We start from the raw sequence: 18,656 nt of genomic DNA on the forward strand, positions 1-18,656 counted from the left end.
AACTGCTCACCTGCCTGCCTGCCTGATTGCCCCTAACCGCTTCTGCCTGCCATCCTGATCGCCCCTAACCGCTCCCCTGCTGGCCTGATTGATGCTTAACTGCTCCCCTGCCGACCTGATCATCCCCAACTGTCCTCCCCTGCTGACCTGATCACCCCCAACTGCCCTCCCCTGATGGCCATATTGCCCCCAACTGACCTCCCCTGCTGGCCCAATTGCCCCCAACTGCCCTCCCTTCAGGCCTGGTTGCCCCCAACTGCCCTCCCCTGCCAGCCCGATTGCCCCCAACTGCCCTCCCTTGCTGGCCTGTTTGCCCCCCAACTGCCCTCCCCTGCAGACTTGATCACCCACTACTGCCCTCCCTTGCCGGTCATCTTGTGGTGACCATCTTGTGGCGGCCATCTTGTGACAACGTTGTGGTGGCCATCTTGTGATGACGTCCTGCGAGTGCCTTGCATGACACCACCTAGTCTTTTATTATATAGGATGTGAATTTCAAAATAAGAATTGCCCCTCAAAATCTTTCCTTAATAATAATTATTCAGCTATTAAGTAAAATTTCTAATTAACTAATCAGTTTGCAATAAGATCTTAAGTAGAACTGTTATATAAGATGTTATAAAGAAAAAATTTTACTCTTTTAAACATGCACATAAAAAGGGGGGATCATTTTAATGTTCCTCGGTTGATAAATTCCACAAGTCCATCCAATGTTAGTCAGAAAAATTATATTACAACTGTTAACCCAGGCAGGTGGAACTTTCCCCACAGGATGACATAACTGTCTAAAGCTTTGTCCCACTAACAAGAGCACAGTTCTACTGTTGGTGTAGGAGGCTAGGTATTAATAAAAGAGAAGGGAGCAAAACTAGTTAGGCTTAATTAGGTCAGAAGCTACAGCTTCACACAGGGTAGGAGATAGTCACATTGCAGGCCAAGGGGATTAACACCACTTACACCCCCCCTCTTCGTAGGGAGGATGAATCTCCCCAGGGAACAGCCGGCCCTCTGGTTCCAGGATTATAAGGGGAAGAAGGGGGATTCCTCTACTGGGAACATGCCCAGTGAAAGCCAAGATAGTGCAGGGGAAGGTTCTGCTGAGATATGCACAGTAGGAGCCAAGATGAGGACCATAAAGGGGAGGTGTCTAATCTGTGAAGAAGACCAGATTGGTTAGGGTGGGGCCCAGCACAAGCCCACAAAGGGTTGGGAAAGAGATTGGTCAGTTCGAAAGCCCTAAATAATATAATCAAAGTTTAACAAAAACTCTCTTGGTAACATGCATTGCCCATTGATTCACTTGTTCTTGCTCCACAGCAACCATGGGGGCCTAGCAGTCCCACAGGCTCACGTGCAGTTCCAGGCCTGCAACTGGATGTGGTGCTGCAGCACTGGCAGGAGAGCAGCGGGGAATGGAGACTAAGTTAGCTGGATGGGGACAGACGGAACTGGACTAAGCTTTGGCATGGACTGAACCAATGGCACAGAATTTCTGGGCCCTGGCCCTTCTTCTGGGCTTGGTGTAGACATAGCTGGACTTCTTCCACAGTGGGACGGATGAAGATGACACCCTGGGAAGCTGGGGGCAGTCTTTTTCTACTTCAATAAATCTTGTTACCACACCTCATCCTCCCATGTGGGTCCCCGACTTCCTTTAGACGCAGTGAAAGAAACCCATTTCCACCAGCAACACTGCTGTTTACATTGAGATAATGATTATTCATGTCTTAGCCATCAGTATCTATAATATCTTTTTTTTTTTAATTTCTTTATTGATTAAGGTGTCACATATTTGTCCTCATCCCCCCAGTATCTATAATATCTTGAAGATGCCCAGTATCATTATCGTCTACGTTTTCATTAACCCTTTGCACTCGCTTGCTTTTTTCTCGATTCCTTTATTCTACTCGGGATTTAATTGTTTAAATACCCCAGATTTTACAAAGCGCTGCAGTAGAATAAAAAACTGGAGTTTCTTTTCATACAAACCTATTTATTTGGATTTTTTTATATTTCAAATTATTGATACATTCAATAACCATCACAGTCGACATCCGAGTGCAAAAGGTTAAAATTCTCCTTGGAGAATTTTTTTCTGTGGTAACGTAAACTGTCTTAGTCACGGTTACTTTGGAAAATAGGTTGTGTCTGTCTATCTATATATTTGTATACACGTGTATATTAAGGTGACCAGATTTTAACATTGGTAAAGCGGGACACCATTGACCAGGGAAGGGGGGGGGGGGGGGGGGTGTTAAATATATTTTATTGATTTTTTACAGAAAGGAAGAGAGAGGGATAGAGAGTTAGAATCATCGATGAGAGAGAAACATCGATCAGCTGCCTCTTGCACATCCCCTACTGGGGATGTGCCCGCAACCTAGGTACATACCCTTGACCGGAATCGAACCTGGGACCCTTGAGTCCATAGGCCGACGCTCTATCCACTGAGCCAAACCGGTTTCGGCCCGGGGGGTGGGGGGGGAGGGTTCTTGATTAAAAATTTGGTCTATATTGTAATCGCTTTTGGTTTTTTTAATAAAAGGAAATTCACTTTTTAGATCATCGTTGAATTTGCATCCTCTTTTCTTACTCATTATGTTAAAAATGTAAAAAAAATAATTTAAAATTATATTATAAATTATTATATACATATTGCTTAAAAACACAGTAAGTAGGTACATAATTACATGAACATATTTTATTGTTAGTTTATAAGTTAAATTAATTTGATTGTTATAAAGTAACTATATTTTAAAAATTATTTTAATCCTATATTTCTTTCTAAATAATAACAATACTAACTTGTATTATTTTTCCTCTGAATTTGCCGTAACGTAAGTCATAAGTGTCACTTTCAAGGCTGGCGCTAGACTTTTTGCTGCCACTATAAAATATAAATAATACAAGTACTGTCTGCTAAATTCAAGAAAATTTATGTATTTATGAAATAAATAAATAAATTACTTAACTAAATTATCTGAATAGCTGATTTGTAGTGACATCACTTGTTTAACTAGCTTACTAGCACGCAGTACGATGTGTATCGTCTGAGAGACAGTTACAAAATGTTTTCATCGTTGCCAATCCCAAAAAATGCCATTGTTCATTAAGTCCAAACAATGGTGGTCGAATTCTAACAACTGATTAACAATGCGAACTTTGATAAGCAGTTCTCGATAATCAGTTCTCAACAATTATTTGTTATTATTAAAGTTTAACATTATAAAATTAACAAAAATAATATAAAACTCATATTCTGGCTAAATAGCCACATGGCTGCCGAAAACCGTATATTCCCTTCCCGTTCTCCCGCCGTTCCCTAGCTTGTGGTGCATTCTTTCCAAAAATCGGGACTTTTTTAAAACGCCGTGGGACGCGGGACAAATGGTTAAAAATCGGGACTGTCCCGCCAAAAGCGGGACGTCTGGTCACCTTAGTGTATATCCCTGTGTATTTAAAAGCCTTTGATCTAGTTGGGCTTTGTTCTCTAAGTCTAAGCAGTTTGTTTCCTTAGTTGTGTATATTTTCTTGAAAACAAGAGTCTTCAGCTGATGAGGTATATATCCTAGAAAGAAGCCTGCTAGACTTGTTAATTTTTTAAAAAAATGTTCCATAACAGGGGCCTATTTTGACTTTCTATCCCTGATATTGACTAGACCAGCTTGAATACTATACATTGTATTGATGTAGCAAGGTTAGAAGTGATGGGTGCAGAAGTAACTGCTATGTTATAGAATGAGTCCTTCTAGGTAACATGTAAAACAGATTATGATTAGCTTGTCAGCATATCTATATCTATGTTATTGTATTTCTCAGTTTGAGTATCAGTGACATTATTTGTAAATCAATTCTTTTTTTTAAAATATGTTTTTATTGATTTAAGAGAGAAGGACAGGGAAAGAGAGATAGAAACATTGATGAGAGAGAAACATCGATTGGCTGACTCCTGCATGCCCCTTACTGGGGATCGGATCTGCAACCCTGGCATGTGCCCTGACCATAATCGAACCTGGCGACCTCCTATGCATGGGTCGATGCTCAACCAGCTGAGCCACACCAGCCAGGCTGTAAACCAATCATTAATTGAATTTCAGGAATCCCCACACAATGTTTACATCCTTGGTCACTACCAATAATATGCAAGTTAATACCCTTCAGTCATTTTGTTGTTGTTGTTAATCCTCACCCAACGATATTTTACCCGATTGATTTTTAGAGAGAGTGGAAGGGAGGGGAAAAAACAGAGACAAACATCGATGTGAGAGAGACACGTCGATTGGTTGCCTCCCGCACTCCCCGACCAGAGCCAGGATGGAGCGTGCACCCCAGGAACATGCCCTTTGCTGGAATCAGACCCATGGCCCTTCAGTCTGCGGGCTGACACTCCATCTACTGAGCCACACTGGCTAGAGCCCCCTCAGTCGTTTTGATGATCCAAAATGCCCCTACATATTTTCAGATGCTTTAAATGGGGACAAATAACACCCCAAACTGCGAACCATTAAAAAACACTTCATAAAGATGTTATAGATACATTTAATAATTTTTTTAAAAAGAAATACTTTTCTTACCATTAGATGTTATAATTGGTCATCCTAAAATGTTACTTTGCTATACTACTTAAAGGGCAATAATATATTTTCTGCTCTGTAATGTTTCACAAAGCTCTATGTCAAAATGGGGTTTGGGCCCTTTCTCAGTGCTGGCTCTATCTTGGGTTCTCTCTCTGTTGCCACAAACTGGGTAAAGATTTAGAGAGAATTTCCCTAAAAGAGAATCCTTTGCCCCTCTTGTGTTTTCTCTTGAAGATTCTCTGCTTTATCCACTCTATCCACTGCTCTCCAATTTATGGATTAAATACCTACTCTCCAACAGGTAAGGCACTCTGGGTTGAGTCGAAGAGATGAAGATCATAAACAATGTTTTCATATACCTGGATTAGTAGAGTTGCTAAACAGGATGGAAGAAATAATCCAAGAAGAAAACTAGGAGGTCAGAGGGAATAAAACCCAGAAAATATGTCACAAAGTAGGAGAGAAAAGAAAATTTGAACTACTGGTGCTATACAACAGAGTTGTGTATTTCCTATAAATAAATCTGAGTGATCTGGGGGAGGGAAGGATCTTGTTCTCTGTATAGCATCTAGGAGGGCTCATAGTTTGTTTTCCAGTTTTGAAACTAAAAGGCTGACTCAATTTTAAAGTCCATAAACTTGTTTTATCCGCATCTCCTTTTTTCAGGTGGGCAATGAACTATATTTACTCTTATGACTTGGGAAATACAGTGAATCTGAAATTTTATAAGGAGGTAAATGCATCTAATCAAATATCACAAAGGCCACACGAGATAGTGTTCTTCAGTTTCATTAAGTAGAAATGATGGTGGATTCTTTCAAAAGAAATAACTTTTTATAAAATGAGTATAGCATTTACACACACACACACACACACACACACACACACACACACCTGCATGGAAATCCAAGAATATGATGAAAATAATTATAATGATTTATAGACCATCTTCTCTATTCCATGCACTTTGCCAGACAATGAACCTATAGAATCTTAAGTTAGGTACTAAAACCAGTAAGGTAGGTACATTTTACAAATGAGGAGTTTGAGTAACTTGGATATTGGACATTCAATATTTGTATAGCCAGGATTCCTACCTGGTCTATGATTTCAAAATTTATAGCTTTTAATACTTTTTTTTTCAGTGCATGTGGATTAGATTAAGATAGGAGTAAAGATGGCATTGTTACTTTTATGATAGTGATTTATCCCATGTAAGAAAAATATTGATAGCACTTAATTTCATTAAATTAAGAAAAGAAAAAATGACCAAGAAATTATGGAGGACTTTAAGTCTATAGATATCAACTATAAATTCCTTGATTGTTGACCTGAATTGATACAGGAACTCTCAGAAAGTAGATGAAGACAAAAGTGGACTATTGTGGACTTCATTAAAGAAATAAAGGAGAATTGATTGGTGGAAAAAAAATAGAAACATTGCAAGTAATCATGTAATTTTGAGTTTAAATTGGTTTGTGACAGGAACATTTATTTCAGAACTTTTTGTATGGTTAAAAATAAATTTTGGAAACTACTAGAATGTTCCCTCATATGGACAGTTGAACAAATTGTAGTTCATGAAAACCCTGGAAAATTACATAGTCGTTTAAAAGAAAGCATTAGATCTATGTCAATTGTCTGGGAAAGAGTCCATGATTATAGTGAGGAGGAAAAGCAAGATGCAGAGATGAATACATAATATGATCCATTACCCAGGTCAGATTGTACAGAATCTGACATGGAGTTTAGACTTAGATATTTATTAGTGAGTGTTTTATAATCAACAACTTGGGAAGGAAGGGGAAGAAAGCAAGATTGGGCAGAGGGTGAAAAAGGTGTAATGAGACCCAGTGAGGAGGTCTAGAACCAAAATGGGCCATCGGGATGTCCCTGTACTGGGCCAAAATGGCTAATAAGTCATATTATGACCTCTATCAGTCATTTGATGGGGCTGCACAAGAAGTGGTATGACGGATGAACTCGCTCTCTGCAGCTGAGGCAATCTCTGACCAATCCCAGAGTTGAGGACATCTGCTGATAGCACTCCCAACTTCTGGTTTCTTCATTGAAGGAGAATCTGGGTGGTACTTCTATCCATCACTAGACCTGAAACAAATTATGCCCAAATTCAAAAGGTGTAAGCATATTTGTAAATGATTATATGTGCATGGAGAATAGTAGAATATAAACATTGGTGGTGGGAAAAGCAATTGAGCTGTGGGGAGTGCAGGTAATAAAAATAAAATAAAAAGTAAAAATGTGAATAGCAAAAAAGAAGATATAATATTTTATTTAGGTAAAATAGAAAATATGTTTAAAATGTGCTTAGAGAGAAGTATTAAAGGATGGCCATCTAATAGTATTTATCTGGTTGTAACATTACCTTTACATTGTGCTTCTTTATGCTATTTGAGTAAAAACAAATCATCTAGAAAATTTGAGAAATTACAAAGCTACTTAAAAATTAATAGCAAACTATGTGATGCTAAATATACTTAAAATTAGGCCTCAAGTTTTCATAAAGTAGATTTCAAAAAGTTTAGGTCACAAAACAAGATACTCTAAAAAATAAGATGGATTTAGTGGATTTGCAGTTTCAAAACCAGTTATAATCTTCAAAAGTAAAGTTAATAACTTAATTTCATATGCATTTATTCAAATATTTCTTTCTTTTTTTAATCACCCAAGTATATTTTTATTTATTTGAGAGAGAGAGAGAGACATCGATGTGTGAGAGAAGCACAATTGATCGGTTGCCTCTTGTATGTGCACCAACAGTGGATGGAACCACAACCTATATATGTGCCCTGACCAGGAATGGAACCAACCACCTTTTGGTGTACAGGACAATGCTCCAACCAATGGATCCACACAGCCAGAGCTATTCACATATTTCTTGAGTGCTTCCAGTGATCCAGGATCTGTTCTAGAATGTTGGGTTCTATATGAAAAGATATCTGGCCTCATGGATCTCACATTCTATATGAAGAAAGAGAAAATAAACATGAAGAACAATAGGTAACTAAATTCTATGGCAGGTTAAAGTTGTTGAAGGTCAGTTTCCAGGGAAATGGGCTGTCATACTGTATGATTTGCATTCAGGGGTGTTTGGGAGCTTGCTTTTGTGAAGAACAGCTCAAGGGGCAGGGTGGACACGGGTAGAGGTGGGCAGGGGGAATTGGGGAAAATAGGCACACAAGTAGACCAGAGTTGGCAGCCATCGCTTAAAGATGAAGGGACACTCACTGTGGCTCCTGTTGGAAGCATTCTCCCACTGGGAACATGTCCACTAGGTTAGTAGAATCTGTAGTTGAGGTACCTTGCTTATATTAACCTGAAATCCCATGAGTCCCATGCTGTCAGTGAGCCCAGTTATTAATAGTATCTTCTACTGTCATCCCTGGCCTCTAGAGGACAGCCTCCACTGAACATGTCCTTAAGTCCATGCTCCTCTGACCAGCATGTTCCTTATTCCTTTTGTAAGTAGAAATTTTCTGTCATGGATCATAGGGGTCTGGCAGGCTTCTGACCTACTAATGTATCTACTCAGGCATGTCCAATTCTGTGAGCTTTTTGATTCCTCTATAACTGTAAGTGCAACAGTTCAGCACTTCCCCCTCACAGAGTGTGGTCCATCACTCTCTCTAAGCTTCTGGGAACCATCCCAGCACCTTGTTTGCCTTCTCCCAGGGACTTTGCATGGATTTTTAAAGCCTGTAACCTGGGACAATGCTATCACAACAATTTACTCTCATTCATCCAGCAGCCTCAGAATGCCAGCCCATGTGTACTCTCCAGGATCCAGCCAGTGTAGATTGGCAAGCTTTTCTTTAGATTGCAATCCCTTTTCTACTCTAGCAGACTCAGCCCTTCAGGGGTTGGGTTGTAACTGAGACCTACTTGTTGGCTTAGTGATGGCGTGAAGGGAGGGAGGAAAGTGGGGGAATATCCTGAGAAAAGTACATTTGGTCTTGCAGGGAAGACACCTCAACCTAAGCTAGGCTAGCTAGCTAATTAACAAGGAAGAGTGTGTTACTTTGACAGTCTCAAAGGGTTCAGGAGTGTCTGGAGGTTCAACATTTGGAAATTCTGCAATCCAAATATCCACATCCTGACCTTGGTGTAGCAGACTTTCAGGAGTAGAGGATTTCACTTTCTAAAGAACTCTACTCCTCTTTAATGAAATACTAAATCTTCATCTTTTGCTCTCCACTGGCCACAGGAGACCCTCTGAGTTCCATACTTTACTTATATAGTGATTAATCACCCTTAGACTTTCCATGCCTCCAAGGTATCAATGCTCCTCAGAAATAGCCATCAAATTCCGAAGTCCTTAAAATGAGTACTATTTCTGAAATTCTCAAACTTGTGAGAAGTTTTCCATGCCAGTGGATTTCTTTTAATGTCTATTCGTTCTCAGTTTTGCTTCATTGAACATTTTAACAATTTCACCACAACCAGATGCCTGGACCTAACAATGTTTCATCTACTGTCACTGAGAAAATTTTTATTGCCATCTGGCTGGCAGGTGATCCAGCTCCGAACATCTCATCTTAGACTGCTTCCTAGAATCAATTCCAGTATAATTGTCATGGGACAAATTTTATGAGACTCTGATATTTATGTATAGAGGAATATTGGGTAGAGGTCCCAGGAACAAGAACTGTGAGTGATGAAAGAGAAAGAATTGGGCAGAAGGAGAAGTTGAACTGTGATGCAATTACTGCAAGGCACTCAGCTGATCCATAGAGAGTTCAAGAGTTTGGCTGGCCCTTCACAGTTGTCTCAACTTGAGCCATGGAGGACAGACCATCCATTAGGCCTCTTGAATTGACTAGTTGTTGTATGTGGGCTACACTCTCAGAAGGTGCTGGAAACCAAGATCAACAGTAATTAATACAAATGCGAGAGGAGTCTTGCCAAAGGCTGACCTGGACTTTTGATATTCAAAGGGTGAATTTGTATTTTATTACCTACTGCTGACTCAATGGCCTAAAGCAAACTCCCCCCAAACCTGATAATCTTACTGTTTACTAAACATTACCATTGATATGTCTGTTTGCATTCCTAAAAGGCGATTGTGTATTCTAGTAAATAAAAGCAGCTGGGAAAGGAGACTCAGTGGAACTTGACTACTACAGTTGAGCTTTTCCCTGGCTTCCCCCCATAATCAAATTAATATTTCTTGTCTTGTGTGTCAATATGTGCGTCAGCTCTTTCTCCAAGCCTTTGAACCCGAAAGCCACGCTGGCCATGGCTTTTCACAAGAAGGGACATCACCTGAGTAAAGTTTTCCTTTTAATTGAGGTCAGTTATTGGAGAGAAATTCAGCTTAGGATCATAGTCACCAGGCCAAAAGAAATAAGTGACTCCCTGCGAGGATGAGGGTAAAATTTAGACAGTGCAGCATCTATAATAATAAAAGCATAATATGCTAATTAGACCAGACATCCTTCTGGATGTCCTTCCGGATGACCTTCCTGACGAAGCCGGGGCTGTGAGGGAAGCCCGGGTCCTGGGTGCCAGAGGGAAGCTGATGCCGGCAGCTGGGGGAAGGAAGGCCTAATCTTGCATGAATTTTATGCATCAGGCCTCTAGTATTTTAATAAAAAGATTGATGTGTGTTATAGGGGAACATAGAGAAATTATGTGAAGAAGATTAAAGTGCCAAAATTAATAACAAAAAGTTAAGTGGAAAATATCACAATACATGGAGATTAGACAATACACTTGTAAATAACAAATCAGTCGAAGAAGAAATCTCAAGAAAAAATTAAAAATCATTTTGAACTAAATGAAAACTAAAACACAACTTATCAACATGTGTAGTGTGCAGTGAAAGCAGTGCTTAGAGGGAAATTTATAGTATTAAACGCATATGTAAGAAAAGAAGAAATATCAGAGGAACCAAGATGGCGGCATAGTTAAACAACTAATCTGCTGCCTCACACAACAATTTCAAAAATACAACTAAAAGACAAAAACGTCTACCACCCAGAACCACGGGAAAGCTGGCTGAGTGGAAGATTTACAACTAAGAAGAGAAAGGAGCACAATCGCTGAAAAGCTGAGGTACGGAGGCACGCGAATCGGGCCGGCGGCGGGCGGCTGGGTGTGCGGCTTTTCTTCAACCCGCAGGGAGACAAGCTCCCGATCACTCTGAAATCCAGTTTCTGGGGACACTCGGGGGACCCAGGCACCTATGGGGAGAAGCTGGACTCTCGGCCATCGGGTCGGAAAGTGAGAGTGACTTTTTTGCAGTGGTGCGCCCAGCAATCATTGTTTACTGCGCTGGAGCGCGGGGCATGGGGACTTGGAAAAGTGGAAAGGCAGAGACAGCTGACGGCAGCCATCGCCGTTGGCCACGCCCCAGCCTAGTGACGCCCTGAGACCCCGCCCAGCCCTGAGACCCCGCCCCGCACATTCTACAAACCCGCCCAGGCTCCACACAGCGGCTTTTGCATATAAATGGCCTGTTCTGGGGCAGCTCAACCAAATTAACTGCAGCTCCAGTCAGACTGCTCCAAAACCACCCAAGCAAAGGAGGAGAAAACTAGCCCTTGCTGTAGCTCCTGCTGGGGGACACACAGTACACAAGGGTACACCAAGAGTGTCCACCTCAAGTAACTGGGAGGCTGACCCGTTGAACCAATAGGACACCTAGTACACAAAACTACCCTACCAACTTAGGGAAGCAGAGAATATGAGAAGGCAAGGAAACAGATCACAAACCAAAGAAATGGAGGAGAACAAGTGACTGGACATAGAGTTCAAAACCACGGTTATAAGGTTTTTCAAGAATTTCATGGAAAAGGCCGATAAATTCAATGAGGACCAACTAGAAATTAAACATACACTGACTGAGATAAAAAATATCATACAGAGACCCAAAAGCAGACTAGAGGATTGCAAGAATCAACTCAAAGATTTGGAATACAAAGAGGCCAAGGACACTCCTCCAGAGAAGCATGAAGAGAAGAGAATTCAGAAAGTTGAAGATAGTGTAAGAAGCCTCTGGGACAACTTCAAGCGAACCAACATCAGAATTATGGGGGTCCCAGAAGAAGAGAGAGAGCAAGATGCTGAAAACCTATTTGAAGAAATAATGAATGAAAACTTCCCCCACCTGATGAAAGAAATAGACTTACAAGTCCAGGAAGCACACAGAACCCCAAACAAAAGGAATCCAAAGAGGACCACACCAAGACACATCATAATTAAAATGCCAAGAGCAAAAGACAAAGAGAGAATCTTACAAGCAGCAAGAGAAAAACAGTTAGTTACCTACAAGGGAGCTCCCATACGATTATCAGCTAATTTCTCAACAGAAACCATGCAGGCCAGACGGGAGTGGCAAGAAATATTCAAAGTGATGAATAGCAGGAACCTACAACCAAGACTACTCTACCCAGCAAAGTTATCATTCAGAATTGAAGGGCAGATAAAGAGCTTCACAGATAAGAAAAAGCTAAAGGAGTTCATCACCACCAAACCAGCATTATATGAAATGCTGAAAGGTATTCTTTAAAAAGAGGAAAAAGAAGAAGAAAGATAAAAATTATGAACAACAAATACATATCTATCAACAAGTGAATCTAAAAGTCAAGTGAATTAAAAATCTGAGGAACAGAATAAACTGGTGAACTTAATAGAATCAGGCATAGAATGGGAGTGGATTGATAATTCTCAGGGGGAAAGGGGTGTCTGTGTGGGGAGTATGGGAAGAGACTGGACAAAAATCATACACCTATGGATAAGGACAGCGGGGGGGGGGAGGTAAGGGCAAAGGGGGGGTAGGAACTGGGTGGTGGGGAGATATGTGGGGAAAAAGGAGAAACAATTGTAATCTGAACAATAAAGATTCATTAAAAAAAAAAAGAAAAGAAGAAATATCTAAAATTTATAACCTAAGTTTCCACCTTAGAAAACTGGGTAATGTAAAGTAAAGCAACTTAAACCTAAAGTAAATAGAAGAAAATAAATAATAAGAATTAGTATAAAATTCAAATAAATTGTAAACAAGTCAATAGAGAATATAAAAAAAAAAAAGCTTTTTTTTTAGAAAGGTCAATAAAATGGATAAGTCTCTAGCCAGACTAACAAACAACAACAACAACAACAACAAAGAGAACACAAATTACTAATTTTAGAAATGAAAGAGGAACATTATTACAGATCCTATGGATATTGAAAGGATAATAAAAGAATATTATGAACCACTCTATGCTTATCTCAAAATGTTTTTCACGAACCAAAAACAGCATTCTTTGTAGGACGTTTAATTCTATCATCTTCATTAATTTTACCACACTCACCATGCGAATCATTCACTCTTCATCAATCCAAGAATACATTTCCTCTATTCTTCTCCTCAGCAGCTAAAAATCCACTGCAAAGGCATACATATATTCCATTTATGTTGAAATATCAACCACTTTAGCCTTCTCTAGCTTATTTAATTAAATTCAAGTCAACACATATTCATTATTTAAAGTATTCCATAGAGTCTGTTAAATCCTGGACTGCCCTCCTTATTTCCCTGAGTGAACATTTCAAATATTTACCACGGATTTTATACACTACATCTGCCCCCACTTTTACCAAATGTTCCTCACCTCCTGCCTCAATGAAACAACAGAAGTAGTCAGAATTGAAATCTCTTTTTAATTCCAACTACACTACTTCAGAATTTGCCATTATATTCCTCCATATAACCTCTTTACTTTTACTTATTATTCTTCCCTCTTTGCTCTTTTTTTTTTTTTTAATCAGAAGATTGTTTTTATTCATTTCCAAGGCTAGTTCTATCATTTGGACTTCTGGTTTAATTCTTAAATTTCCATTTTAACTTTATAATTATTCTCATTTATATATTTTATCTTGCTCACATTTATTCATGCTTTTTTTAATCGAATTACTACTATAAACCCTGCATTAAAATAGCTTTGAATAAAAGTGCCCTGGTTCTTGTATAGCTTACCTTCTGTAAAGAGAAACAGCTTTTAAAATATGTTCTTTATATACTGTTAGGAGTGAGAAAATCCTATCAGGAAAATTAAGCAGTGCATTCGTCAGAATTCTCTAGAGAAACAGATCAATAGGACATGCACATATAGAAATAAGGAATTGACTCCCACCGTTATGGATGCTGAGAAGCCCCGCAATCTGCCATCTGCAAGCTGGAGACCCAGGAGAGCTGGTGGTGCACTCCCAGCCCCAGTTTGAAGGCCCGAGAACCAGAAAAATCCATGGCGTAAGAACCAGTCTGAGTCTGAAGGTTGATGTCCCAATTTGAAAACAATCATGAAGAGAGACTCAGTTCTCCCTTCCTCTGTCTTCTTGTTCTATTTGGGACCTCATCAGATTGGACAAGGCTCACCCCCACTGAGGCGGTCAATCTGTTTTTACTCAGTGTAAAGATGAGAAATGTTCATCTCATTCAGAAACACCCTCACAGACACTCCCCAGGAATGACCTTTAGCCACACATCTGGGCACTCCGTGACCCTGTCAGGCTGACACAAAAGTAAACATCCCAAGTAGGAAAGGGAAATAAGGCGTGCCAGTTTGTGAGACAACATTTTAAAAAGTGGACAGGTAATTCCTCACTGAGAAGGACCTCTCGGTTTGAGTGAAAGCATGAAGGAAGGAAGTGAATAATGTGTGGGGATGTGGGGTAGGAAAGAACAAGCCAGGCAGAGGGAACAGCCCTGCCTGGTCTCGAGGGAGAGCAAACCTAACTATCGCAGGAATAGCAAGGAGACTGGAGTGGCTGAGCATGGAGGAAATTACATAGAAAGGTGAAAGGGAGCCAGATTATGTAGGCCTTTCAGCCACTATAGACACTTGGGCTTTCACACTGAGGGACGCAGGGAGCCACTGGGATTATCACACAGTAACATGAAAAACCTGACATTTGTCTTAACAGGGTCACTATAGCTGCAGTGCTAATAATAGCCTGTAGGAGAGAAGGGGGAAGGAGGGGACCAGTCATGAGGGACTGGAGGTGAGAGATGCTGGTGGTATCAACCAGCGCGTTAGCAGTTGAGGTGGTAGGAAGCAGTCATATCGTTGATCTGTTTTTATTGTAGAGCAAATAGGAATTACTAATAAATTAGATGTGGATTGTGAGATTAAAAAAGAGTAAAGAATGATACTATAATTTCTAATCTGAGCTACTGGAGTGTTGTAGTTGCCATTAACTGAGGGTCAGTTTCAGTGGTGTTAGGAAGAGAGGTGTTCAATCTCAGATAATTTATGTAAACTTTTCAAATATCTATAATAATAAAAGGGTACTATGCTAATTAGACCAGATGTCCTTCCTGACGAAGCCGGGGCTGGAGGGAAGCCAGCCGGGGCCCCGGGTGCCTGCTGGTGTCCCAAGGAGGGAAGCCTGGGTTCCGGGTGCTGGAGGGAAGCCGGTGCTGGCAGCCAGGGGAAGGAAGGCCTACGCTTGCATGAATTTTCGTGCATTGGGCCTCTAGTTTAGATATAAAAGTCCAGATTGAAGATTTACATATTGGAGTCTTACGTATATAGATGCAATTTAAAGCCATGAGATTGGATGAGTTCAGAAAGGGAGTGAATGTAGACAGATAAGTAAAAGAAGTCTGAAGTCTGAACCTTGGGTCACATCAGTGGTTAGCAAGGCAGGAGATAAATCAGGAGAGTGGTTTCCTAAAACCCATGTGAAGAGAATGTCAAATGCTGCAGATGAGTCAAATGAGGGGAAGACTGAAATTGATCTTTGGATATAACAAGGTACAAGTCATTGGAAATCTTGACAAGAGCCTGATTGGAGTTAGTTCAATAGATAAAGGGAGGAGGGAAATGTGACATTGCATATACACTGTTCTTTCAAGAAATTTTGCTGTCAAAGGAGTGAATGAGCTCTAGATAGAGGGGAGGAATGAGCTGAAGTAGTAGAATCAAGAAAAGACAGTGGAGTAAGCAAGGAGCTTAAGTTGAATTTGCCAAAGATTAAAGAGAACTCCAAAGTCCTTTAAATAGATGACTTCAGAACAGAAGCAGATAATGCAGTGTGATGACATTAATGTTAAAGCAGGGAAGGGGAGTGTTTGAGAGCACAAACTAATCTCTAAGTGGCAGTGAAGAACAAGGATGAAGCTTTCCTATCATGGACAATGGAGAGAGCTACAGGGCATTCAGTGCCTCTAAAGGAGCTACATTTCAGCAAGAAGCAAGAAGAGAAAGGGAATTTTCAGAGCAATTGTTGAGGACCTGGGGGCTTTGCTCATGATAAACAGTTTCAGGAACCAGGGAGATAGACACTGAAAGATAGATGTACAGAGCTGTATGTAAATGAGTGTGGAAAATAACTATGCCCTGGGAATCCAGGGTTTCTGATTGCAACCTACAAAAGTAGTGATGAAGTACATAAAGAGATGAGACTTGATGATCTTGATGACCCTGATGAGGAGGTGAGTGTTGGGAATTATGCAAAGATTAAAATCTATGCCCCTCTCTACATCATCTTGATGGAGGTGTGGAGATCACAAAGGTGATGTTCTTAACTGAATAATTATGCACAATAACCATAAATCCTTTAACCTCTTCTCTGAATGGCAGAGAATCCTTATTGCCATATGTGTTGGCTCCATTTGAGGCAAGCTCAAATATATAACAGGCACCTCTAGTTTCTGGGTATTTTTTTCAAATATCTACTAGTATAATAATAAAAGGGTAATATGCTACTTAGACCAGATAGCTAAATGACTTTCCAGATGTCATTCCGAACATACTTCGGGATGAAGCCGCAGCAGCAGGGGCCGAGGCAGAGGCAGTTAGGAGTGATCAGGCAGGCAGAGTGGTTAGGGGTGATCAGGCAGGCAGGCGAGTGGTTAGGGGTGATCAGGCAGGCAGGCAGAGTGGTTAGGGGTGATCAGGCAGACAGGCAGAGACAGTTAGGGGCAAGCAGGCAAGTGGTTAGGGGCGATTAGGCAGGCTTGTGGGATCGGGCCTAAACTGGCAGTCAGATATCCCCTGAGGGGTCCTGGATTGCGAGAGGGTGCAGGCCATCCTAAAGCCCTCCCCCTCGACCTCCTTCTTCCCCATGCATGAATTTCATTCACTGGGCCTCTAGTGAATAATAGTTTTCTATAAAATAAATAATAAAAATAACTGTAATTTTGGCACATGAGTAAGCAGAAGCTAATTGTGGGGTTGTACTCAGAGTAGTAATAGTAAAGGGAGTCTCCCATCTCTTCCCAAACTTATTAGTGGTGAAAATAAAACTACTCTGAATACAACGCTAGGATTGTCCCAAGCAGCGTCTTTGAAGCCTTTCTGAAACTTTCAGCATTATTATTTGTGTAGAAAACGCAGCAGTTTAGGAATACTCTTTCTTTCAGGATTTCCTGTCACTATCTCCTTTCCTGGTGGCTCTTTCCGACTCACCTTCCTTGTCTTCTGAAGCTCATCTGTCCCCTAAGTAAACGGTAGGCATATCTAAAATTTTCTACTTGGTCTCATTTCTGTTCCATTCTTCAGCAAGGATTTGAGTTCTAAAAATGCCCTTAAGGAACAAAATCTCCTCCCTCCAAATCATCTCTAAGGTAAGTCAAAGTCACCTTTAAAAGAAAAACAAAACAAAACACCTGATAGTAAACATCCTGTGCTCAAAACATTTACTGTCCTCTTTTTACTACTGAGCAAGACTTTTTCCTCAGCATAACGTTCAAGGTTACATACATTTTGACTCAGTTCTTCTTCACGCGTCTCATTTCCCATCACTTCTTCTCTTCTTGGGGGTCCCTTTATTGTAGCCACATTCAACAACACACCATTCCTGGGCTCTGCTATACACGTCACTTGTGTTCCCTCGGCTTTTGTGTGCACTCATTTCTTTTCACCAAATATTATTTCTGCTCTTCTCCGTTTGTTAGTCATTCTAGTCCAGAGCAGACTTCTTTTGTGAGGTCTTTCTGAGGAGCATCCCAACCCTCCCAAATGTCTAGTCCTTCCTGTTTGCTATCAGTGCACTCTATTTACACTTCCCATATACAAGTTTTCAGAGTCTGTGTTTTGTTACACTTTACCTAGTCATATAAATTCTTGTTCAAAGAGAAGTGAGATAATTGTCTTTAGATCTCTCTCCTCTCTCTCTCTCTTCTCTCTCTCTCTCTCTCTCTCTCTCTCTCTCTCTCTCTCTCTCTGTGTGTGTGTGTTTTCTCCGTATCTGAGTCCTCTTCAGATTATTAGTTTCTCCAGGGCAGTTTGCCACTCCCTCAGTACTTAACACTGTGCTGTGCATTAACTGGTATTTAGGAAATGTTTACTCAGTTAAAATATTACAGGGAATAATCAGCCTGGAAAAGAAGAGTGCATGGCCACAGATGAATAGGAGATGACAGTGGAATGTGAGTTCCACAAGGGTAAGGATTTTAAACGATTCTGTCTTTTGGGGATGCTGTAAAAATTCACTGAATAAAAAAGACTAATATAGGAAATTTCACACACATTCCAACACTTAACCTTGAGCAATAGGCAGGTGCTGTATGAAGGGTGGAGTTGGTCACATCCCAAGTCAAATGCATTTTCGAGAAACGGTGGCTATTTTCTCACAGTCAACCTTTAAAAAATCTGAACAGATATAAAGGAGAAAAATGTTTACCCAAGTATAATATTACAAAAAATAGTCATTCTTCCTTCTACCAAAATTTTTGGTTTAAGGAATGCTTATACTCCTTAATTCTATTCCGTTTTTAAAATCAATCACTTTTGTGCTGAATATTTTTAAATGAATATGACACTTTGCATGAATTCCCTAAATAAACAAAACGTGCACAGCTTTGTTTATGTCAGGAACCTTCTGCTAAGTGTTGCTTCTATTTATTTACTTTAAAATTATGCCAGATTTTTGCAAATTTGAGTCAGTTTGAGGGTCAATTGAAATTTTAAAGACTGGCTATTTACTTTGCTTCTGATACTTTGCAAATACGTGAAAGTAATAGTTTTAAGGGCCAACAGAAGGTCTGAGGAAATTATTCATGATGGATTTAATTATGGAAATAGAGGTGCCATATTATAAAATTTTTACCACTTCTTGTAATTTAAT

This window comes from Eptesicus fuscus, chromosome 2 (assembly GCF_027574615.1).
Source record: "Eptesicus fuscus isolate TK198812 chromosome 2, DD_ASM_mEF_20220401, whole genome shotgun sequence".
Classification (NCBI taxonomy): domain Eukaryota; kingdom Metazoa; phylum Chordata; class Mammalia; order Chiroptera; family Vespertilionidae; genus Eptesicus; species Eptesicus fuscus.